Source organism: Plodia interpunctella, chromosome 28, assembly GCF_027563975.2.
Source record: "Plodia interpunctella isolate USDA-ARS_2022_Savannah chromosome 28, ilPloInte3.2, whole genome shotgun sequence".
Classification (NCBI taxonomy): Eukaryota; Metazoa; Arthropoda; class Insecta; order Lepidoptera; family Pyralidae; genus Plodia; species Plodia interpunctella.
In genome coordinates this window covers 239351-267075 of record NC_071321.1, presented here as the reverse complement: position 1 = coordinate 267075, position 27725 = coordinate 239351, and the positions used below count along the sequence as shown (strand labels likewise).

General features: G+C 34.4%; 1 long non-coding RNA gene across 10 annotated transcripts in view; it reads right to left on the bottom strand.

Annotated features, from left to right (window-relative positions):
* The window catches only part of LOC128681682 (uncharacterized), an 87239-nt gene extending 61561 nt beyond the window's left edge, over positions 1 to 25678 (bottom strand). For 8 of the 10 annotated variants that reach the window (XR_008406042.2, XR_008406046.2, XR_008406040.1 and 5 more), the window contains exon 1: positions 368 to 655. This is a non-coding gene — a long non-coding RNA (uncharacterized LOC128681682). Of the gene's footprint in view, positions 1 to 367; positions 656 to 25066 lie in introns of those variants that run through there. The other 2 variants (XR_008406045.1, XR_008406044.1) reach the window with 2 other exon arrangements.
* Positions 25679 to 27725: the final 2047 nt, after the last annotated feature.

The following is a 27725-nucleotide window of genomic DNA, read 5'->3' as shown; positions in this document are numbered from 1 at the left end:
ATATTAAAAACGTCATATTTTCTCTAAGGAAGTGAAGCAGCTGTTCCAATATAAAATATAGGTTAGGTCTATATGTCACTTTACATTGTCAAATGTGTGCATTGTTAAAGATTCGAATGCACTTAATTATTGATTTTATTATATATTTAGTTACACGTATGTTTTGTGAAGTTTAATTGCCAGGCTGAAAAATAATGTAGCTTTAGTTTATAAAATTTCAAGTCAGAAAAACCGCTCATTGCAATAATGATTACTGTCTTATGCTCTATTAGAGAAAAAAAAGAAAAATGACAGATAACTGAACACGGACAAATTAAAATGTGGAACGACGAAAAAAAAAATTAAAAAGAAATTGGAAAGCGCTCACCTTGCATTCTCGAAATACGGATCCAATATGGCGTCGGACAAAGGAACGTTCGAAAACTGAAATCCTTTTTCGAAAATATATATATTTTTTACAGCGTCATTTCGAACGTAACGCGTTCAGGCACAGGTAACGCTTTTAAATTACAAATTCGAATTGATTTTTTCTTTTTTTTTTTGCGTGGCGGAGTGCGCGCGGCGCATCCAGCCAGATGCACTGAAGTACTGACCTAGGGTTGGTCGGTGCAACGGCGCAGGGCATACAACACAAGCGCAAAACGCACACATACATCAATTGCATACACTACATGCAAGCCGGTTCGTTCAATACCCTAGCAACACAAGACGTTCATATAGGTATACCGATTTCGAAAAGAAAGTACCGATGTCGTTGCGAGTTTTTAAGCTAGCTTATTTAGCTCTCAATGTGGTTTAAATTATTGGACAGTCACCGAGCGTGTCACCTGATGGTAAGTGGTCACCGGTGCCCGGGAAATCTTACAGAATCGTTGCCATTTATGAATTCTTAGACCAATTTCTTGAAGGTTCCAAATGTCGTTTTGGTTTTAGATAATGTCGTTATTCAGCAGTCACATTATGTAGTGATAAACCACGCCAAAGATTTGCTGTAGTTTCATAAATAGCGGCCCTTGGGCTCCGACGCTAGACGCCTGAGGGAGCAACCGAAAAAGCTCTTACTTAGGTCATTCAAAATCTGTGTTCCCGGTTGCGTTCGGGGTTGGGAAGCCGCGAAGCCGGGGTCAGCGTAAAAGAAAACTCATAAAATTTTGAACATTCGGCTGTGATTTTACAACCGGCCGGCTGCCTGACGTCAACCCTCCGTGGGAATGCTATCCTATCAGCTGTCCAGGCTGTATGCCCCTTAGTCGCCTCCTACGACATCCACGGGAGGATATGGAGTGGTCCTATTCCAGGGCGGAACCACAAGCCACTTGAAGGCCTGTGTCGCTCGCTGATAAATCCAGCTTGCTGATAAATTATCAGTTTATATGTTACATGCCATGAAATAAAGTTAAAAATCGTGTTTCACAAGGATCGCGTTAACTTGCCAATCACACCAGGCAGATTTATCTAGAAGATAGTTTATCTGTCAGATTATAATGTTATAAGTTAGTGAGGATGTTTGTGTGTATGTTGGTTACTACCAAACATCCTCAATCAATCTCTTTTCAATATATAATTAGACGATTGAACGCAGTTTCAATCGTCTAAGAACTATTGATCGTCTGTCTCCTTGACGGTCCAAATTTCCCGCGGTTGCAATCACATAATAACGAATCGATTTTGTCTTTTGGCATTTGTTTTGAAAAATGCAAAGATTTCGGTTCGAAATAACTACATCTTATCTTATTGATATATAAACAAAAGTTATCAACGGGACTTAACACTAACATTCTTACAAGATTTTATTTAGTTTCGCATAACGCGTTTGTCTGTAATCAAATATTGCAAGTTAAATTTCAATCAATCCCGCTTGTGCTACAGAATTTTCCAGAATTTTCCGTAACAATCCATTGTTGTGATAAGCGTGACCCGATGGTGCCAGGATCGGCTCTGGACGCGGAGCTCCTCAACGGTTTGCGCGGACGACTGAAAATACATTCAAATATGCAAAGCTATAAATCTGAATAATAACAGTTTATTTTTACGACCCGTGCTTCGTGGCGTCACAGCTCCGATGGCAACCGGAACTCTCAAAGAAAAGAGAGAGAGAGTTGTAGAGACTTTCCTTCTACAAGAGTGCCGAAATAGGGTTCTTTAATTCAATTCAATATAATTCTATCATTTATAGTAATTCAATTCTATTTCGGAGTCCATTCTTTCATATTTCGTGAGTCATTGCTAACACTGGCGATAGATTTTACGTCGCCTAAAGCCATCTGACATGACTTTTACGAGTACCGCCATGTAGTGCTAAGAAAAATGTAATTCAAATTTATAGTGAAACCAGCTTTTGCCCACAACTTCGTATGTGAGCAAAAATCCGTTTGCCGTGGAAATTTCAGGAAATTCCATCTTAGTGCTCCCCTACACTGTCCTAGGAGCCTACACACCAAATTTCAGCTTTCTACGCCTAGTAGTTTCGGCTGTGCGTTGTCTGTCACTCAGTTACTTAGTAACGTAAGAGTTTTATATATATATATATAGATTAGTCGCCCGAGGCTCCGGCCGCGTGAATTTCTGAGCGAAAGTGGAACAGACATGATTATCATACAAATGTTCATCCCTCATTATAGTTGTTTGGGCTTGATTAAAAAAAAAGTAGCCGATGTTTGAACATGGCTCTTAAACTATATGCATACGAAATTTCATCAAAATCGGTCCAATGGTTTCACCGTGAAAGCGGAACAGACATATAGACTTTCGCATTTATAATATTAGTACTGGAAGTATAATTTAATCTGTGTTTTTAGTATGGATCTATACTGTAATAGAGGCACGTAGTCGCATACTTAATGTCTACACACTAGTAAACTAAACTGTTAACCAGTGTGCAGGTTTCCTCACGATGTTTTCCTTCACCGGAAGCAAGTGGTGGTCTATAAAAACATACATGAGTCAGATTGATATAACATAGAGCTTTTGGATCATAGGCTGTGACCTTTTTTTATGTAATACTAGCTGCGCCCCGGCGCTTCGCTCCCGTGGAAATTTCGGGATAAAAAGTACCCTATGTGTTATTCCTAGGTTATATTCTACCTGTGTACCAAATTTCATAACAATCGGTTTCAATTTCGTCAAATTCGCATTTATTAGTAGAATTAGTAGAAAATTTGTAGTAGTTTTAAGAGATTGTCACATTAGATACGGTGGCTACCAAAATTTGTTTAGTGAACTGTGACCAACAACATTGTATATTATAGAAAACTATACACTATTTACTAAAATATTCTATCAGTTATGACAATCTCATAAAACCTACTTTTAATGTTCAAATTCAAATCATTTATTCAGAAACTAGACCTTCACAGGCACTTTTTCTCGTCAATTTTTATATTTATAGTTATTTCTCACAAGCTACAAACTACTGGCATTTCGGAACGACCACTGCTGAGAAGAAATGCCGAAAGAAACTCATTTGAACAGTGTTGGTCCCTATCATGCCAGATCGGAATGAATAAAATAAATTGATAAAAATGTTTTGGTGGCGCTAGTGTGCAGCTTGTTCTCAATGCAACTTGAGTATGCACCGTCTGCAGTAAGGTCACAAGTTATCACACCGCTGATAACTACGTAACTGTGCGATAAGATATCAGGTACTTCAGTATATTATACACTGTTGATAGGCAGCGGTTACTGTGTAGGTGCGCAGTATTCTAGTTTCCTCTTCTTCAGCGCTATTAGCTGTCAGGTGCCTTTAGGTGATTTAAAATATGACACTAGTGTTACAGCTGTACAATAATGGATCCAGTAATATGAAACCTATTTTCGGAAACTCATGTAGATATGCATTGTTTTAATCTCTCTCTTTTTAACCCCCGACGCAAAAAGAGGGGTGTTATAAGTTTGACCGCGAAGTGTGTCTGTCTGTGTACGTGGCACCGTAGCTCATCAACAGATTTGGATTCGGTTTTTTTATTTGATAGCAAATGTTTATGCGGTGATTCTTAGATATGTTTGATCAAAATCGGTTCAGCCATTCAAAAGTTGTAGCGAAATGAATATTGAAAGTAAGGGGTTTTTTAATTTGTCTAACAAACTTGTCTATGATGCAGTGACATTAGGCTATAGTCATACAAAAAAGACATAGGCTGCACAACCTTTTATCCTAGAAAAAAAAACTATACTCTCTCGCTCTCATCTTTGCAATGTTCTCGGTTGCGTTCGGGGTTGTGAAGCCGGTAAGCCCGGGGCCAGCGTAAAAACAAAACCTAAAAATTTTAAAGATTCGGCTGTGATTTTACAACTGTCTGCCTGATGTCCTGCCCTCCTTAGGAATGACATTGTTGCCTATCAGCCGCCTTGTGAACCTTAGTCGCCTCGTACTACATCCACGGGAGGATGTGGAGTGGTTCTGTTCTAGGGCGGAACCACACGCCACAAAATACTACTGGTCCTGTGAAAAGTTCACGTGGATGAAACCGCGGGAATAACATTATTAATTTGAACACTTAATTGCGCAAAACAACAAGGAAATATGTGCAAATGAAGGACCTGACTCCCGCATTATCTATCAGTCAACCACAATACTAAACAGAGGTAGCAAGTTGGTACCATAAATAATATGCATTTAAAAAAAGACTCTTGATAGTAACAACAACTAGAAATAAAAAATATTACTCATGCTACGCTCAATAAGAAAAAATATATGAATTACTGCATATGGTACTTCGATTTGCGTTATAATTTGAAATGCACCGCGGTCTAGATCTCCTTTTACAAAAATTGACGCAAAGAATGAAGTCTGGTTTTAGAATAAACATTCCTTTATCTCATCGAATAAAAAGTCTTATTATACAACCTGTCTATAAAAAGTCACCCTTTCGCATACTAATCTCAAACACCCTGGTTTAATTGACACACAAATGTCATCCCTAAATATCAAGGTCGGATACACAAAGGACCTAGGACTGAACCTTGAGGAACACCGAGCAAAAAACAACCAAAAATTTCGCGTCGCTTACTTAACATTTATACACCAGCCGGTTTTTACTTGTAAGTGAAATAAGTAATCAATGCTGAGCGATTTTAAGCCTTATGTGTATAAGTTTTTAAGTATAATAGTGTGATAGAGAGTATCGAAGGTCTTAGTAAAGTAAAACAAAAGGGTGTAGTAGAAGTTATGCTGTTGCCATGTGCTAGCTGAGAGGTTGCAAATGGGATGTTTATACATTCTTGATAATAAATTATTTTGTCACGCTGTTTCTCAACGATGAAATATAATGGAGCATAGAAACATAACGTGGAATAAATTTTGTGAGGTAAGGAGTTGGTTATTGAATGTAATGTTTATAAATAAATAAATATGTTAGGACAAATCACACAGATTGAGCTAGCCCCAAAGTAAGTTCGAGACTTGTGTTATGGGATACTAACTCAACGATACTATATTTTATAACAAATACATATATAGATAAACATCCAAGACCCGGGCCAATCAGAAAAAGATCATTTTCCATCATGACCCGACCGGGGATCGAACCCGGGACCTCTCGGTTCAGAGGCAAGCACTTTGCCACCGAGGTCGTCGTTATTAACATATATACTCTGATTCATTCTTCCATACTAATTAATTAACAGTTCATACTAATAATAGCATTTGGTTCCGCTCTAGAATAGGATCACTCCATATCCTCCCGTGGATGTCGCACGAGGCGATTAAGGGACACACATAGCCTAGGCAGCTGTATAGGAAACAACAGCGTTCCCAAATCGTCACATCTTTTAACGCAACCGGAAACATATTGAGATGTGAGACTAATAGTGAATACTAAAGTCTGTCACGATTTCGCGGTCAAACCGCTAGACCGCCTTTGATAAAATTTGTAATTGATATACTTAATGACCCGATATCATACGCGAGCGAAGCGCGGGCAATAAGTAATAAGAACTATGAAAGAAAAAAAACATGAAGAGTCAATTGAAGCAAAAATTATAGTTCTTAATGATGTAAATGGATACGCGTTATCAATCACAATATACCGAAGGAAATTTGATTTGATTTCGTGGCATCACAGCCCCGAATACAAGAGAACATGCAAGGATTAAAGATAGAGAGGGAGATTGATTTACAAGAAGAGAAGAAATTTATAAGTTGTATTATATCTATGTAACTAACTGAAATTACTACGAACAAAGTAAATAAATATATAACTATGGACATATCCAAGCCCTGAAATAAGTTCGACACTTGTGTTATGGGATACTAACTCAACGATACTATTTTCTATAACATTCAAAACCCAGGTTATAAGCAAAATCAAAGTCAGATCTTTTCGATTCAGATTGATCAGAAATTTATTCAGAAAAATATTTATTTGAAAAAGATAATTTTCCATGTTGATCTGACCGAGGTCGAAACCCGGAACCACCAGCATTAGCAGTCCGGCGTGATGACCATTAAGTTACATAATCATCCGAATAAAAATGGTTTTATTTATTTTCTTGGAAAAGTTGAGCTATCCCGAATTTCCCACAGAAGCGAAGCCTCAAAGCACAGCTTGTCTGTCTCAAAACGCGACAAATTTCGGTCCGAGGCTGCCTTGCGGAAGTACAGGCTTCACGGGGGCAATGACCGAAGTCGGAGCTTACTCCGGCGGCGTGGGGTGCGGTGCGAGTGACTGGCGCTTGAGCGGGAGCGGAAAGCGGGTTATGTCTTACTCCCAATTAGCGGCAAGTTGTCGTAGACTCCGCTGTTTCAGTCACACATATATTTTATACACACAGTGGGCAAACGAATAGCGGCTTGAAAACAGTTGGCGGATCTTTGCCCAACAGTAGGACGGAACAGGTTAAAAAAATAAAAATTGACCGAACGAGCACGCGGCCTGATATTAAGCGAATGTCGAATGACCGTGGTGAAGAGGTGACGTTACCTCTAGAAAGATGGAGTTCTCAAGGATCTACAGAGCTTTAGAGTTGACGAATCGCGAGAGCTGGTACAAGATCACAAGAAATTGTGTAATATATAATCTATAAAATCTAAAGTGGATTTTAATTTAATGCTCAAAGTGGACCTTTGAGGAGCTCATTGGGAGCCATCCTTGTCCACCTTCAGGTCTTTCTTATTACAATAAAGCATTTGTCTTTGAAACTACACTAAAATAAAACATAGATATTTTATAATAATGATTGTCTCCTATGTGTAGCTTCATTGGAAGAGACTTAGATGAAGCAGCGGGGCTGAGCTAGTGAAAGAATATAAATCAATGACAAAATTTTGCAATGCCACATAAGGTCATCGGCAAAGTAGGTTGACAACAATACGTCATCCACACACCAGCAGCTGAAAATTTTGAAAAATACGTCGCTCATAACAGCTGTATCAACAGAAGTACACATGCTCAATAAACAAGTTCATAGTATTTGGATTTTAAATGTGAATGAACAAAAATACGTCTTTCTACTTTCCATACTAATATTATAGAGAGGTAAGCGTTTGAGTATTGAGTATGTGTGCTTGTATGTTTAATAAATAAATATTAGGACAAATCACACAGATTGAGTTAGTCCCAAAGTAAGTTCTAGACTTGTGTTATGGGATACTAACATAACGATACCATATTTTATAACAAATACATCCAAGACCCGGGCCAATCAGGAAAAAATCATATTCCATCATGACCCGACCGGGGATCGAACCCGAGACCTCTCGGTTCAGGGGCAAACACTTTACCACTGCGCCATCGGTGGCGCACACACCATAATACCTCGGGGTGTTTGAGGCGAGTAATCTCAGAAACTACTGAACCGATTTCAATTATTTCAGCATTAGAAAGGTACATTATCCAAGATTGCTATAGGCTATATTTTATCTCCAAATCCCCACGGGAGCGAAGTCCCGGGCAACATCTAGTCGTTAAGAAAGGTCGTTATTTTTCTGAGTGATTCAAAGAAGTAATATTAAAATTTTAGATTAATAAGAAATTGTAACCATAAAGACACGAGTCTACGATTTCTTGAAAGCCCCCTGGCCCCATTGCAATAATTCCTGAGCACCGGTGATCACTTCCGATCATGTCACCCACTGAATCAGTTGAAACTATTGTTCAAAAAACATTAAAAAGTACTTTATTACACACACATTTTATTTTTACACCTAAAGTTTATTTTAACAACATAAAGCGGATTTAAAGCGGTTTTATTTACAAGTCAACCGACAGAGGCGGGAAAAAGTTTTATTTCGATAAGTTTTCGGAACTCTACAATGCTTTGATACATAGGGAAACACAGGCTGCCCCTACTGACCTATCAACCTATATGTTAACTGAACGAATGTTTTGTCGCGGCGTGTAGTCAATTGTATAGAAAGGATTACAGCAAGTATATGAGAATAAACTAGTAAACATTGAATTTTTAATATTGACTGTGAATTTATGACCGTCCTCTTGCCGTCAGCCCTTTTTTCTATCAGCTATTAATTTATCCCATAGTCACTTCGTGCGGTACGGGTCAATTGACTTTATATTTTAAGAAAAATATAGAAAATATTAAAGATAAATCGCTGCAACTGGCACCACACCCATACTCTAGACAGGCTCATTTGGCGGAAGGCATCGCCCCCCCCTGCCCCCCTCTCCGTAGTGCTATCTCGCTCGCACAACAAGTAATGGAGAAATTCGTCTGTCGAGCTTTGTTACTAGCTGCGTCCCGGGAGTTTGTTCGCGTGAGAATTTTAGATAAGTTTTTGACAAAAAGCTTTTATTGTCGTCAGAGAGATCTTGTCGAATTCAAACAAACAAAATAACTACCGTTCCCTCGTCTGTAGCCGATTCTAGGTGCACCATCTGGTCATGTTTAACATAGTAATGCATTATCGTGGTAAATGAAGCGACGACGTGGGAAATTGCATTTCAACTCTGTACGAAAAGCGGAAATAGGTGAAATTTTACTTGCAAAATTTGATTACAGACAGACATCGGGACACGTGAAACTAAATAAAAACTTGTATCCCTATTGCTATGTGCAGTTGTGCAGGTTTTACTCTATCTATATACCAAATTTCATTAAAATCTGTATAGTAGACATGAAATAAAACATCCCTGTAGATATTTTTTAGATTTTTAGTTCGTTTAGTTTTAGTCTATTCACATTTACTTCTCTTTTTTGTCATAAATATGTAGCGTGTGGTTCCCGCCCTAGAACAGGACCACTCTATAAATATCCTCCAGTGGATGTCGTACGAGGCGAAGAAGCGAAGGCTAAGGGACACATAGCCTTGGGAGCTTATAGGCCAAAATGATATTCCCTCCTTATGTCTTAAGCTTTTTTGTCTTCCGAGGTCTTGTTGCATGACACAAGAAAATGGTACCGTTCATGAGTTCCCTGATCGGGATCCGATCCTGGGTGCATTATCAGTTAATGCTTTTCATAATAATGCATTGTCATCCAAACTAAATGTATACTTAAAATTACAGCTAAATCGATTGACTGTTTCAAAATTGAGTTATGGGACTTGGGTGTAGTCCCAAACATACGTAGTTACTAAATACATCGCAAGTTAAATAAAAGTTTGTATATATATATTTACTACCACAAAATAAGATTTTAAGATGGGGCCCATAACCTAAACATTATAACCTAAAACTAAATATTCGCAACAACTATTTAAAAAAAGAATTCAATTGACAGATTCACAGATAACACAAGACTTGCGTTTAGTAATTACTTAAAACAGTAAATCCTTAGATACGAGATATGGTTATAATATTAGATACACGGACTGACAATTTACATACTAACACACTGTAGCTAATAAAAAACCTGTTATGTATAAAATAGACAAGACCCCAAGGGCCTTCCTATTGGTAGTTACTATGTTTGAATAGGGAGGCCCACCAACCTATCCTAGTTATAGATAAGGGCCGACCCATAGACGATAACGAACACATATTTATTTTTTTATCAATGTCTATTTTATTTGGGGACTTTTTGTGGGAAGTTCCCTTTTGTTGTTGTAATTTATTGTTCTAATAAACTTGTTTGTGTTATAGTTTAATGTGCTAGAAATATTTAATTTTAAAATATAGACTTATGTAATTCGCTACGAAAATACGAAATTAAAAATATGTCTCACTCTCATCTGAGTGGTCTCCCGGCTTCTTCCTCAGTCGTCGATTGTCGGAGCCCAGCAGCTTTCCTACTGTTTCGTCTCCAATTCGCACGGTCGTCGGCATCCCTAGTTGTCAGACCATTATTGGCAGGCATAACCTTGACGACATTAAGGATATGCGTTCTTGAGCTTGAAATTAAAAATATATATAATTACTCATAGATTCCATGCCCAAGAGATTAGTATCATTATCAAAATTAATTGAAAATAAACCATATATAATATACCGAAAGTAAAAAAATATCAAAAATGTTACAGCTATACTTATTTGAAGCAATCCATTTATTTTTATCCCATACCCTATCACCCCAATCATTTAAACAAATGCCTAAATTATCGAGTCGTGCGTGGGTGCCAGCCCTAGTTCCCTCCAAAAACTGACCAATGGGCGAGCGGCCATTTTGATTTATTTTTGACATTTCGTTACTTTGTTTTTTGTCTATGGATTGGGGTGACGAGACTGTTTACAATACCTCTTTGGTTTCTATTTACATCGCGATATATTGTTACGTGAAACGAATTTGTTAATTTCATATTAGTATTAACAATAGATGCTTATATTTTTTTATTTGGTAAAAAAATAGTGTAAGAATAAATTCTTGTACCAATATGGTCTTCACTCAAAACTATTTTGAATTTGAATTTTTGAATTTGAATATGAAACTCTTCTCACTCCTCTACGTTAATTTCACCTAAGTACTTCTCATTCTCCTCTACCGGCCATCAAAATCCTACTATGAATAACATGCAGACTGACAAACATACTTCGGGATTCTTCTCAAATAATACTTCTTGACAATATAGCACAGAACTCAATGGCATTTTATATATAGACTAGATGTTGCCCGGGGCTTCGCTCCCGTGGGAATTTTAAGACAAAATGTAGCCTATAGCAATCTTGGATAATGTACTTGTCTAATGGTGGAATCGGGTCAGTAGTTTCGGAGATTACCCGCCCCAAACATAAGTCACAAACGCTTACCTCTTTATAATAATAGTATAGATTTTGTTTCTAGCTTTTAAATACTTGTTATTTTGCCATAATTGCTTTTGTGTAATAATATATGCCTATATTAAGTTAAAAATATAATTACATATTGTTCTCTACAAATACAGGCGTCGATACACAGGTACATTACATTGCATTGGCGTCGTTCCGAAACGCTAGTAGTTTGTAGCTTTGGTATTTTGGTATTATCATTTAATTTTGAATATGACGTGAAAAAGTGCCTGTGAATGCCTAATTTCTGAATAAATGATTTGATTTTTTATTTTACTGTAGTAATACAGGTTCTGCCTTCGTCAGACACCAGTCTCACAAAAAATAAATACTTTTTTAATTTTTTTACTTATGGATAATGTCTATGGATGGTCATAAAATATGGATTTAAAATTGTAGTCACCCTCGATCAAGCCACATTTTAAACTAATATATTTTGTAGATAAAAATTCTCATCATTGGGTTGGTAGCTATGATATGATACCAAAGACATACATACAAACATACATTATAAGTATCATAGATAAAAAAATACTATAAACAATAACAAATTAATTGTACTGAAGTGAATGATTTTGATATAAACAGGCTGTGAAAAACCTGTAGTAATTTTTTGTTATCGCTATTACCTAAGAAAAATGTCATGGTATGGCATGGCGCTAGTCTGCGGGACACAGTCTAAAAACAAACAAAGAAATCATAAAACAAAACATCTACAAAGTCGGTTAAATAAGTTATAACCTGACCTGCGAATGTGACTCGGCGTAGACAGTACGTCACACGTCAACGACCGACCACAGGCGATCAAGGCAAAGCGCCCAACTGAATTGGTCCTTTTCGATGTTCCGTTTTTTCAGCTGTCGGTATGGTCACACAGTTATGTTCACAAGTGTGACGCGGTACATCGTAAAAGTCATGCCAGATACCTTTAGGCAACATAAATTAAATCTGACAGCAGTGTTAGGAATTAACACATTCGTAAAAGAATCAGACTCTCTCTCATCTCGACTGCGTTTGGGGAGGTCACGTCAGCGTAAAAAATTACCAACCAACGGTCAACCCTCCATGGGAATGATTTTGTTGCCTATCACAAAGGCTGTGTGCTATCATGTGTCCTTTAATCGCCTTCTAAGACAGTCACTGGAGGATATGGATTGGATTCTATGCAATGATATTATATAAAACAAGATGTTTGTAATTATTGATTCTAGGGGGAAACCACATGCCCCACTATTTTTATATAATATTAGTTAGGATATACATTATCTATACATACAATAAAATTGTAAGTGAATTATGTCTGTACATAGGAGATATTAAAGGTCTTTGATGACACTATAATACTGAACTTTTGTCTCTGTCTGTTTTGTTCTTGTTCACGCGTCACGCAAAAATTTCTGGATAGAATATTCATAGTTGTATAGCGGATGATCTAACTTAAAATCTGGTATACATTTCATCACGATGCGTTGCTTAGAACACGAGATATTGACAATAATAAGGACGGGCGAAATTAATGCGCACGACAAAAGATAGTACTTACGGTAATGAATAGACGTTTTGAAAATGTCCAGATCGTGTCCACGTTTGGTAGACACGATATTTTGTGCCAGACTTAGCATAGGTATTTATCTTTCATAACAGTTAGGTAGGTCAGTATACATTGTTACATTAGTACTGTACTAAATAAATATATAAAACATTATATATTAACACAAATCACACAGATTGAGCTAGCCCCAAAGTAAGTTCGAGACTTGTTTTTTTGGATACTAACTCAACGATACTGTATTTTATAACATATACATATATAGATAAACATCCAAGACCCGGGCCAATCAGAAAAATATCATTTTCCATCATGACCCGACCGGGGATCGAGCCCGGGACCTCTCGGTTCAGAGGCAAGCACTTTACCACTGCGTCACAGAGGTCGCCAAACTATAAGGTTTAGCCCATGTAGTTTATCGTTTTACTAAATCCAAGTGCAATATCACGTATTGAGTCAAAAATGTACTCAAAACTAAATGTACTGCCGACTTCCAAAGCGAAGGTGAAGAAGCGACGCAACAAACTTCACCGCGGCCTTTTCTCCAAAGACGTCAATTAACAAATGCGCTAAAATTACTTGAGGATTATAAATCGAAGTTTATTATTTACCAGCGGCCAGTCCCGATTAAACTTGGGTTAAACCATGATAAATCATACGTGTAAACCTTCCTCAGGAACTATACTTTATATCGATCATATAAAGTATAGTTTCGTCTCCGCCAACCATCTCTGTCTTGGGCCATCCCCATCCAGTTGTTGCCAGCAATTTCCTTTACATCGTCGACCCATCTAACTGCCGGATGTCCTACACTCCGTTTTCCAATTCTGGGGTACCACTCAGTTACAGCTTTACACCACCTTCCATCATTCCTTCTAGCCAGGTGCCCAGCCCAATTCCATTTTAATGTCGCGACTCTGGAGACCACGTCTTGAACTTTCGTTCGACGACGTATCTCCAGGTTGCGAACTCGATCTTGTAATTTGATGCCGAGCATGGCTCGTTCCATGGCCCTTTATTATATTGGTGAAAACCGAACCAAAATCCGTTTGGTAGTTTTTGAGTTTATCGCACTCATACACATGACGCGACAGGGGGACTTCTTAATAAGTAGACATATAAATATTCAGTTCTTTGTCTCGCAACACAAAGAAGAATAGACCATGCTGGATGAGCAGGTCACAGATAATAAATAAAGGACATGAGATAACCCCTTTAAGTGTAGGAAATGATAAGCGGCTGATAGCTTATCTGATAGATAGGGGGCGCCAGGGTGTCTCCGCCTGACATTGCTACTAGCAACTTCGCTAATATTTTATCCAAACGAAGAAAACTAAACGTACAGAAATGACACTATTAACACAAGCTTTTATTGTTGTCTGTGAGATATTATTGCATTAAATTCTTGACAAAAAATCATGTGCAATAAACCGTTTAAGAGTTCCCACGTCGGGAGCCGTTCCTATGTGCGCCATCAGGTCATGTTTATCATAATATAAATTGTCATCCAAACTAAACGTGTATACAAAATTTCAGCTCAATCGGATATCTGCTTTGAAATCGACATACAAGATTCCACCTGAATATCCATACATACATACATACATTGCAAGTTAAATAAGAGCTTGTCAAAAGCTAACGTAGTCAAATGAGATTTTTCTAACAATTCCATACAATTTCCCAGCTCTACTATCTCATAAAAATCGGCAAGATAAGTGCTTTAAAACCTGGCACACGATGAGGGACAAAAGTCGCTCTGTCCCGTTTCTCTTCATGTATTTCCACGCGTATCTCTTTCCTGCATTTGCAAAATATAATGTGGACTTGTCTATAGCTGTCTCTATCGAATCATCTTAATCTGTTTCGCTAATTTTTCGGTCGTTTTCAGTTGTGAGTCATCAGGAAATCAGGAATCCACTTTTGCGTGTCGCTGTACGCGGGCTTCGCGACGTGACAGCCGCGAATGAAACCGGGAACGGAGTTGAGAAATAGAATGATCAAAATCTGAAACTCAACTATACACTAGTTTATTACCGCGGCTCGCCTTGAATACCAATTAGAGGCGAGACGCCGCAGTGTCTACTATGCCATGACGTCATAATATATTGTGACTATGACACAAACAGACGAGTCACATCGTGTTTTACTTTTATTGATAATACCAGCTTTTCCCCCCAGCTTCGCCCGCGTGAATTTCATAGTAAAATCTATATGATGAAAGAGTATGTTTACCAATTTTCAGCGTTTTATTTTGAAATTTTTAATAAGTCTCATACAATTTTTCACCCCCCTTTTGAAGGGGTTGAGGGTTAATTTTTAGAAAAATCTGAAACACGTATTCATTGATTTGTTGTAAACAACCAAAATTCAAAATTTCAAGTCACTAACTTCACCAGTGTCGAACTTTCATATAAAAGTTGTTCACCCCTTTCACCCAATTCGGGGTGGAATTTCCAAAAATCCTCTTTTAGTGCTCACCTACACTCCCCAGGGAATCTACATGACAAATTTCAACTCTCTATGCCCAGTAGTTTTGGCTGTACGTTGTCTGTCAATCAGTCAGTAACGGTAGAGTTTTATATTATATAGGAGATCAATAATAGCGATCACAATAAATTAAATTTAAAAAACCCACGCCTTCTGAAGATCACAACTGACCTGCGATGGTTGTTTGCATCCTCTCATCTCATAGATAAGAGCTGACGATTTCCAAGCGTCTGAACACATTTTTTATAAAACTAAGAACACTCTTTACTTTAAAAATAAAAATAAAAGGTATGTGCGCGTTTAATACCTGTTCTTTAGTATATAGTAACACTTATATACTAAACAATTAAATTCTCTTTCTAATAAAAAAAACGACATCAAAATCGGTTCAGCCGACTGGCTGCTTTAAACTTGGTTGGTCAGCCTTTTTGCATAAACATAGTACAAACGGCAGCATCAAGATTTTCACTAATATTTTTAGTTAAACTTGACGCGCTTGCTTGGACTATATTTTTGACATCGGACGATAAGCCGACCAATCAGATCACAGACATTTCATATCAGTAGACGCTGAAAAAATGTCTATTAGGTGATGATAAATGATAATAGACATTTTTTTTTGTAATTTGCATGTGTGTAACTATACCAAGGTCGCCGGATATAAATTTTGGGATATAAACGCGAACCTTTATGGAGTTTAGATTCGTCGTGTCTGTCTGTCGGTCAGTGTGTCACACTCCAAACAACAAAAAAACGAGAATCGATTTAAACGAAATAACTTTAAAGTATTTTTTTAAGAAGACATTAGCCACATTTTTAAAATTAAGCAGAGCTATTTAATTAGATACAGAAACCATTTCTTAAACCATTTCTTTTGTAGTTCAATAATCCGTCTGCTATTTAGAGGTTCTGAGTTCGATGCCGCGGGCGGTAAGCCCTTCTGGCATGACAGGGACCAACACTGTTTAAATAAGTTTATTTCGACGGCGTTTCATCATCATTCCAAAATGCCAGTAACTTTTTGAGAAATTACCTATATAATATACCATTTGACGTGAAAATGTGCCTTTGAAGGTCTTAATTCTGAATAAATTATTTGAATTATTGAATTTGAACAACAAAAACAAGTTACGTTACTATACCTATGCAATTCGGTTCGCACTTGACCGGTTATAAACCATTAGAAATTGTTGACAAGTTAAATTCATTCCTTAGAAAATATAAAGAACAGGTCCTACCCCTATCCTTGATACTACCCTTGATTTCTCACCCTGAAGGTCACTCCCATGGCAAAACAGGTAATATTTATCATATAAATTAAGGGTGAATTTCATTTATAAAAATTGGTATAAAATGTTGACAGTCATTGGACTAGTTTTAACTAGGGTACTTATTAAGGTGTGTCTATGAATAGATATTTCTATATATTGTGTCTATTAGGATATAGATAGCATAGGGAGTGCCCTTAGATATAGGGGAGATAAGACAGACCTATATTTGTTAATTGACATCCTTGAGAAAAGGCTGCGGTGAAGTTTGTGGCGCCGCTTCTTCTTCACCTGCGCTTTGGAAGCCGGCAGTAGACTTAGTTTAAGTAATTTTTTGACGTCAATAAGTGATGTATATCATCCTAAATTGAATAAATGAATTTTAATTTGGAGTGTAATTTTTGCTTTGATGATCATCATGGGGTGCCACCTTCGAATTGAATTCGTTTGGAGGTCAGCATACGGAAACCCTCGCTTTGATAGCTCGTGTTTTACTCTCGGCCACTATAGCGTAGATCATTGTGACTATTCGAAGGTAATAATATTATTAGAAACACCAGTGAATTACTGTGATAATGTCATTATCACAGTTGTTGTCATGTTTTCAAAGACATGAAGAAAATAAAATCACACTATTGTACGTCCAAATGAACGATACTCTAACGTGACGTCACGATATAGATATGCACAGGCATTGTAATATCTTACCGACACTTACGTTTGTTCGACAGCTACGTTGATTATTACGTTTATGGTGATGACTTCTTAATAAAAGTTGATTCAAAATTTTAGTTTTTTAAAATGATGGTTGCATTTTTTTATAGTGTTTTTATTTTGGTCTGAACTTTTCAACCAAACTTTAAATGTTGGTATAATCCTGCAGCATTGTTAGTTACAAATCAATAATCAAAATCAAATCATTTATTCAGAAATTAGGCCTTCACATGCACTTTTTCACGTCATATTCTAAATTAAATTATTAAAGCTACAAACTATTAGCACATCGGAACGACCACTGCTGAGAAGAAATGCCGAAAGAAACTCATTCAAACAGTGTTGGTCCCTATCATGCCAGAAGGGCTTACCATTTTTTTAATATAAATTTATGTATAATTTTTTATTAGTAATATAACATACTTACATTGTTATATTAAATACTCGTAAATAAAGTATATGGTCAGCTTACAATCTATAAATTAACACAATATATCTATTAAAACTAGAGCATACTTATTTTTTATCCTATTGTACCCACAGATTTAAATAAAATTGTATGAGGATGACTTTTTTAAATCTATACGTATATGTATATACGTATGTTACGCAAAATCTACTGGACCGATTGTTATGGAATTTGGTACACGGGTAGAATTTATATTCTCGAATAGTGTTATTCGATAAGGTACTTTTTATCCCAAAATTCCCACGGGAGCGAAGCCCCCGGGCGCAGCTAGTAATATAAATGCGAAGGTTTGTAAACATTTATGTGTGTATGTTTGTTATCTACTGGACCGATTGTTATGAAATTTGTACACGAGTAGAATACAGCCTAGAATAAGACAAGGGACTTTATATTCCGAAATTTCTAAGGGAGCGAAGCCCCGGGGCGCAGCTATCATCCTATACTAGTGTGTAAACATTTTTTGGCAAACTGTTAAAAACAAATTATATTAAACTAGGACTTAATACTCATGGTGAGTGCAATAGGAACGAATTAGCTCAGACAAAACCGTGTGACCTTTAATTTTAGTCGGCCCCGCAGAAGGGGCAAACCTAAAGAAGCACTGGCTTGATGTCATCAGGAAGGACATGACAAGGATGTCGAAAACCGTGCGGTGTGAAGAAGACAAAATACGTGGTACAACGAACCTTGGTCTCCGACACTTAACGGCTGAGGTAAAACCCATAAAAATGTTCAGATGTGAGAGAGTCATAGAATATACACATTACAATAGAGAAATGAATCTAAATTTATTCACACGTCAAGGTCACTCAACGCTCCTAAGCTGATAATATAACTGCACACTAGCGCCACTATCACGATTTTACAAATTGCTTTTGTTTAAAAGCGAAAACTAAAAAATCCTCTTTCCAATTTATTCTACACTAGATAAAGGAATTTATTGCAAAGTATTACAATTTTCCACTACACAATGTAGTCACTATGAAGATTTTTGGTGGCCATCGTTTTCGGTTTAGTAGACTGTGAATACGTTGATTTAGTAATGAGAAAAAAAAGATATTTTTACTACTTTGCAATAAATTCCTTTATTACCAAATTTTTGTCATTTCGTTCATAAGTAAATACGCTTTGATTAATATTAGAATAACATTAGTGACATCCTATAAAAAAAAACAGTCATTATGTTTATATTGACGACCTCGGTGGCGCAGTGGTAAAGTGCTTGCCTCTGAACCGAGAGGTCCCGGATTCGATCCCCGGTCGGGTCATGATGGAAAATGATCTTTTTTTGATTGGCCCGGGTCTTGGATGTTTATCTATATATGTATTTGTTATAACACATGGTATCGTTGAGTTAGTATTCCATAACACAAGTCTCGAACTTACTTTGGGGCTAGTTCAATCTGTGTGATTTGTTCTAATATATTTATTATTTATTTATTTATTGTATATTGTATTATGTGTAAAAACGTGTATGAAAACTATAATACTTTGCAATATAAATTCCTTTATCTAGTGTAGAATAATTTGGAAACAGGATTTTTTAGTTTACGCTGATAAACAAAAGCAATTGGTACAAATGGTATGGTGGCGCTAGTGTGCAATCATCTATCAGCTTAAGTATAATTTATCATTTACACTCATCAGTGAATTTTATTATCTGCATTACCCATTAAAAAAATAAAGCATTCATAACTAGAACTATTTTTATAGGTGTGTTTACAAATAATTATTTTTTTCCATTCATTATATATTCACTAATATTATAAAGGTGAAAGTTTGTCAGTATGTTTGTTACTGTTTTATGCTCAAACTTATTTTATGATATCTTTTTTATGATAGGTATTTGGTAAGCTGATACTTTGGGTACTATTTATCCTAAAACGACACGACTCCCGTGGGATTTGATCGAAGTCTGGTAGTCAATGGCGCTTTATAAAGTAGATGGCGTTACTGTGCATAAAAACGTAAGTATTTTTTAAAATATAATATGATAGCTTATATATAGTTATATAGCTTCTGACCACAGTGTATGACTGAGTCCGATGATTTGTCATATTATATGTTTATGTTTTTGTTTGTCAATAAAATATTTCAATAATAACATCATGTGATTGAAATATTACTGATACTGATTTTGAAAGGGTAGGACATAAATTTTGGATATAGGTATCCTACAAATATTATAAATACAAAAGTATATGAGGATGTATATGTATGTGTGTTTGTTATTCTTTCACGCGAAATCTACTGGACGGATAGTTATGAAATTTGGTACACGGGTAGAATATAACCTGGAATGACACATAGGGTGTTTTTTATCACGAAATTCCTACGGGAGCGAATCCCCAGGGTACAGTTATAGTATATTATATTTAAATGGTTTTAATATTTTTAATGTTTTAAGATTTTTAACTAATTTTAAAATAATAATGAGATGAAAATACAAATTATATAATACAGGTACTGAATAGGTACTTAATATTTATGGCGTATGGTTCCGCCCTAAAATAGGACCACTAGTTTTGGCTGCTGATAGGCAACAATAACATTCCTAAAGAGGATGGACACTTAAAGCTTTTGTCACTTGGTAAAAACTGCATGAGAATCCGTGCAATTGTTTTTCAGTCAAACTGACACGGCATATGACTTTATTTTATAATCTGTAATAAATAAATAATAAATAATAAATAAATATATATTAGGACAAATCACACAGATTGAGCTAGCCCCAAAGTAAGCTCGAGACTTGTGTTATGGGATACTGACTCAACGATACCATATTTTATAACAAATACATATATAGATAAACATCCAAGACCCAGGCCAATCAGAAAAAGATCATTTTCCATCATGACCCGACAGGGGATCGAACTCGGGACCTCTCGGTTCAGTGGCAAGCACTTTACCACTGCGCCACCGAGGTCGTCACAAAAGCATCTATGGTTTAGTGTAGATTGCAAATGTTACACCACTAATGTACCAAATTATATCTAAATCGGCACAGCAATTTAGGTATGATTGTAGAACAAATTAAATCTATCTATTTTTTTTATATTTATGACATCCTTCGTAAAGTAATGTAATATAAATGAGAAAATGTTAAGTAAACATTAATTGATGTTAACTCGATAGCAATTATTTACATTTTCTCTGTAATCGCATCAAAATCAGTTCAGTCGTTTTGGGATTATCGTATAGCTAGTCTATCATTGCTATTTAGTCTAACTATCACAACTATCGTATACTAATTTGCTCGCGGCTTCGCCCGCGAGAATTTCCCGCGGAGGCTGTCATTTTTCCGGGGTTAAAGTTACCCTATGCCCTTTTCCATGGCTATGTATGCAAAAATTCAAGATCATTGGTTGGGCAGAGGTAACAAACAAATATACTTTCGCTCTAAAATATTAGTTTTTTATTAGGCCGAACAAATTTTTGACTTTTCCTTCATTTTAGACGCTTTGGTTTACATTAGAGTAATATTAGTGACATTTTATATTAAAAAAACAGTAATTAGGCTTTTATTAATCGTATTTTTAATTGTAATCTAGGTTTACTGTAGATTTTTAGATATGATGTTAAATACTTAAATGGATTTGTTATATACACGTCACACATGGTTTTTGTAATATTTTTAATTATTATATTATATTAAAAATTGATAATATTTAAAAGACTTTGTGGAATTTCAAACCATCTAACAATATCTTTTGTGTATTTTGCATAATTTAAATAAAAATGAATTAAGTAGAATTTAAAATACATATTTCAGTCAAAAACAAATTTTAATAAAATCATACATTCCATTTATGCCTGACCTGACCAAAAAAATTTTTTAATTAGCTAAATGCTAAATTTATTATTAAGCAATCATTTGTTTCAAAAAAAACATTACAAGTATTTTGTACACAATATAAAAATTTGACTGTTATAGCTATATTCTATATCTATACTATTAAGTATATAAAGAGGTAAGCGTTTGTGAGTTTGTATGTTTGAGGCGAGTAATATCCGAAACTACCAAACCGATGTCAAAAATTCTTTCATCATTAGAAAGGTACATTATCCGAGATTTCTATAGATTATATTTTATTTCAAAATTCCCACGGGAGCGAAGCCCCGGGCAACATCTAGTTTTTAATAAATATGTTCTTCAAACAAGGCTATTATTGGTATAAATAACTCAAATAATTATTTTTTAGGTTATAACATTAGTAAGTATAACACAATACATATAGTAACGTCAGTGATATTATAAATATATATATATTATGGATACTTAAGACGTTTCCTAATTACTGTCTGTCTCTATGTATGCTTAGATCTTTAAAACTACGCAACAGATTTTGATGCGGATATTTTAATAGATCGTGTGATTCCTGAGGGAGGTTTATGTGTGCAATTCATTATGGTTTTAACCGAGCAAATCCGGGATTGGACGCTAGTTAAATATAATAATAAACTATAAAAACTTTATAGTTTTAGTAAATTAAACATCTCAAATAAAAGTTAAATCATATTTTTAAAGCTAAAGTATGTTCTGTCACTAGGTATCGCACTTTACAATACTTGACGTTGACAGACCGAGACAAAACATACTTTTGCTAGTTTTGACAAGCGAAGCCTGGTCTGGCTGCTATAGCATGTTTATATAATGTTTTGGCATAGTTTAAGATCAAGCTTGCAGTTTGAATAAAGGCCCACATAATAAAAACCAAATTGTCTATTCTCAAAGCGGCAAAACTAGAATATATAATTATTTCATTTCACACAGTGTGATCTAGTCAGCAAAGCCAACTTAAAATGTATCTACATTAAAATATATAGTTTTTTATACAGATAATGAACATACGAATACCAAATACTTATGTAGGTACTTTATGAATAATATAAAAACAATGTTGATTATTGTCCAAAAAACAAACACAATTTTAAATGAAATTATTTTTCCAGAACAAAATATTATAGAATTGTTTATGTGTTAGAAAAAATATTATACAACATTTTTTTTTTAATTTTATACATATAAAAAAATAATGAGGGTCGTAAACAGTTAGCTATAATAAATATGATCGTATTTCGAAATTGGCGGAACTCGGCAAATTAGTTTTTTTCCTTACGGGGTAGTCAAGAGGGGCTAAACTCGAAAGAAACATTTATATGGAATACTATATTTATATTACAAATACGTAAAACATTGTGATTTGTAAGTTTGCCGGTGTTTTTTTGATACAATTACATTTTATTGAATATATGCAATACATTGTTATGTATTAATAATTATTTAAGCGTCATAATTTTTAGTTACTGAAATGGGATGCAATAAGGGTCAAATTATTAAAATTAACCACATACTGAATTTGTTAGATATACCGCTGAAAGTAATTAAATATTACAAATTAGTTTCTTACAGTTTGACTGATAAAAAAATCTATAATTGTTTAAAATACTTAGGTGACTATAATAATAAAAACTGAATCGCTCAATATATCTTGTATATACTTACTTTTAAATATAAAATAGATGGAAATATTAACCTTTTCTGAGACATTTTCTTGTAAATAAAAAAAAAGTTTTTCACTAAACCTACTGTCAAGTATTTCACGATGATTTTCAAGCTACAAACTACTAGCAATGGTATGAACACTGCTCGTAAGAAATGCCTAAGGAAACGCATTTATTAGTCATAATTTCAATTTATATAATTAAATTAAATACCATTTTTGGTTTTCTCTTATTCGTATAATCTGTATTTTAAAAAAAATACTAAAATACCTAGTATCAATTTTATTAATCAGTTCGATAAATACTCGTGGGTAGTGAATTATTTTATTTAAAACAATTTTTAATGAATGAAAATTGACAAAATGTCCATTATACTACGAAACTATGTTTAATTTTAAATAAAAAGAATATCAAGCTTTAATATTTTACATAACACATTTTCAATCACTACTTTTAAGCAGAATATTTAGTAAGAAATTGAAACCGAAAGATTTACATTTAATGTGTAATCAGTTTAACTTACTTCACCTTAAAATATTTAAATAATAGTTAAACAAGAAGAGGTACCTATGAATGAGCTAGCTTATCATTCATTTCATTAAAGTTATTTTAAAATAGGTATAAAATCAATAAATTTATTAGATGATTAATGATAAATTTAATATAATTCTAATATAATTATTTACTTTCATATATATTTACCAATAACAATTACGTAAAACTAATATTATGAAAAATTAACCTTTTCTTCGTGGGTAATAAAGTAATTTATGTATTACAATTATAACGAAGATTTCAATGAATTTTTAGCTCTTAATAACTATATAAATTATAAGACTAAATACATCAGCAATACATTTTTTATTTCTACATGATAATAATGAAAGGTATTGCGCACTCAAAAAAATTATAATGCAATCATTGTCATAAAAATATATTTTTTTAAAGGAAAAAATACTAAATTTAGACTGATTTTGTTGTTTTTAAAAAAAACTGAGTTTAATATTTCATAGAATGTTACATTTGAATTAAAAATTAAGGTAAAATCAAAAATATGCTCTAAAAGAAACGTGAGTACAATTCGGAACAGCGAATTTTTACTCAGAAAGTAAGTAGGTACATTTTGGATTAGAATTTTTCGAAAATAAAAGCTTAAAACGTTATTTTGTCTTTAAAACATGTTGAATTGATATCATTGTGGACATCACAGTTGGTTTTCTTTTTATTATATTTAGGCAAAGTTTAAGCCTACAGGGACTACCTATTTGCAAATCGAAATTTTTGCTAATTTTCGCGAGCTAGACTTTAGGTATATATTTGCTTGTAAATACCTATTTATTATCATTGGTAAACTGAAATCTACATGAAGATTGTTGTAATCGACTTTATAAAATGTTTATTTTGTTACATATTCATGTTTAATGTAATTTTTCGTCACTAGAGTCGGTATTTATCCGTCTTTTGAGTTTTTAAGCATCAGTTATGTATTTTTAAGAAATATTAAAGAATTTATACTGGTTCAAGAGAGAACTGTTTTATTTCAAAAAAATAAGTATTTTATTATTTAAAAGTGTTTCATTTATTAAATTTTACGAGGAATACAATGCTTTACATTAATGAGAACTTCGATTGCGGGAATGTTAAAGTCAGCATTAGAGGCCAAACTTTGGGCTTTAATTATGAGTCCATAAAATGACTCAAATGATTTATATTATATTTTAAAATAATACTAATGACATGTACATTATGAATTATCTAAATATACATCAGAAAATAACAACAATTACTAAGAAAATAAAATTGATCGCCACGCGTCTTCGGCGAACGCTCTGAGATTTTAAAGTTCTTAAAAAGTAATAATTTTGTTTAGTGAGCTAAATATATATTAATATTCATATAAAATACATTGTGGACTTACCATTTTGATGAAAACATCCCGAAAAATCCATACACAGAAAATTCCAGAGCACTTTTTGAAAGTCATTTCGGTCCTTTCACAGTCACTTCACAAAATCGTTTAGGAAATAATGTTTTACACCGACTTTTGACGGAAATCCGTTTTCTACTGAAACTTTAAGGTCCACTGGGGGGAAATCAACAGTCTTCTAAATAGGCCTATAAGAATCTTATTGGAATTTTTTGGCTTGGATTTGTGCAAAAATTTCGCGCGACCGACGCACCGCGGGCGATTTAGGCCTAAAATTGACGCGCGCGCACAGCCCACCACAAACTAATATTTAGCACTGTATTTAGATAAAACTACACGACCGATAGTAATGGATGACGGCCCTGATAAGGGCTTCAGATATTTGAAATAAACTCTTCAGAGTTCATCGCGGAAATAAGTAAGATTACAGCGGATTTTAAGAAAAAAATATTGTAAAAATATAAAAAGAAGGGTTGTGGAAGCGAGAGGGTTTTATGGGGTTGGTGCGGAGTGGGAAAGAGAGGGATTTCTAACCCTACGGAAAGTGCGAAGTGATACAAAGTGGTGGCGCGCGGACGACTTACTATGGTAGAATGGCGGACGGAGCTAGCTGAGGCGATCCACGAATGATGTTATGCCTAGCGACGCCGTAGGTATACCTACACACGAAAGGGTCCAGGCATGGCATGGAAAAAACAATAAAAAACCTGTAAAACAAAAAAACGACAGGGATATTTTTTCGAGTGTTTTCTCACTTTATTTTTGAAAAATAGTTACATATGCACACGTATTTTTGATCATTGTTAAAAACAGAGAAAGTTCCAGAACATATTATCAACGACGTTGGAAATCATTCAAAATTTCATTTCATTATTTTTTTTTAATTAACCAATTAAAAGGAGATAGATAAATATACAGAAAAAGATTTAAATTAAGATAATCTAATTAAAATGAATATTGGTTGAGTTTCATGATAATATTAAATAACGCAAAATAAATATTAAATCAAAGAAAACCTGGTAGAAAGTTTTAGATAGAAATAAAAATATTTCAAGTACTTCATATCTTATTAGTTATTCGTGTGCCCAAATTGCGGTCTACCAAAGCAAATTTTAAACCCTTAAAGAAGTCTAGGAAAAATTACCCAAAATAGTATATTGCAAATAATAACTAGATTATTGTTTTTTTAATAAGTCCCCGTATTAAGTGTAAAATTAAAAATGAAAAAAGGCGGTAAATTAGAATGGATGGGCACTTAAATCAATACCTATATTTATATTATAGTTAGTATATACATTTTTATGAATCTAAAAGTCTTTTAAATTTTAGATTCACAAAAATAAAAAACTTAGTCATGTAAAAATAAAATTTACCAAAGACCTACCTAATTCTTCGTTCCCAAAAAAATTTAACTGACTTCCAAAACACAAAATCGTGGAATAGTAAATTAGAAGAATTTGGTGCCTAGTTCTGTGTTATGTATAAAACTAAATAGATCTAAAATTAGGTAGGTATTTTAATTATACTGTCTTACTATGATTATGTATCTAGGCTGTTGGTATTTTATTGGAAAGCTAATGATCTATGGATCCTATTAAGGTAATAATTCATTCATAAAAAATATGTACAAGTTCCTAAATGCATTTTTATTAGAGTGCTAAGTATTAAAATATCTCAGGAGTCAGATTCAATAATGAACTTCAAAATGATGAGATGTGTTTTGTCCACTGTTTTTAGTTTCTTATCGACATAGGTACTCATTGTAAAATTAAATTCTTCCAACACACAATTTAAAATGGAATGTGATTCCAAAAATACACATTATAAATACCTAAATTGAATTTAAGACTTTTAAATATTCTACAGTATATCCCCATTTTGTAATAGGGCAAGTATTTACGGTAAGTATTCCTAAAAATATACATAAATAATTGAATTTTCTTTCTAAACACTTATACAGGAGTAATTACAAAACGGAAAAGTTTTAATTTATTTTTAAATAATAAACTTTTAAAGATACTACAGCCTAACTTCACTTTTGCAAATAAATTTCTTTCAATGCCATATATACTTGTGTCATAAGGATTATTTTATTTCATTTTTTGTTTTGGTATTATTTTATTATCACTACATAGTATTATAACAAATTAGCTACCCGCTGTGTGTCTGTCACTAATGTATGCCTAGATCTGTGGATTTTGATGCAATTGTCACCATTATTCAGATAATTTATTCCCGAAGGTTTACACATATATAAACGACCCCATGTGAAACTGGGCCACTTCGCTATTTCATAATAAATTATGATTCTATAATAGAATATATAACTACTTACATAAAATTAATAAATAAATATATTAGGACAAATCACACAAATTAAGCTAGCCCCAAAGTAAGTTCGAGACTTGTGTTATGGGATACTAACTCAACGATACTATATTTTATAACAAATACACATATAGATAAACATCCAAGACCCGAGCTCAATCAGAAAAATATCATTTTCCATCATGACCCGACCGGGGATCGAACCCGGGACCTCTCGGTTCAGTGGCAAGCACTTTACCACTGCGCCACCGAGCTCGTCAAGTCAGCAGGACTATTTGCTCATTTACTATTATTGCTCACTAAAAAATTGTAATTTTTTAAA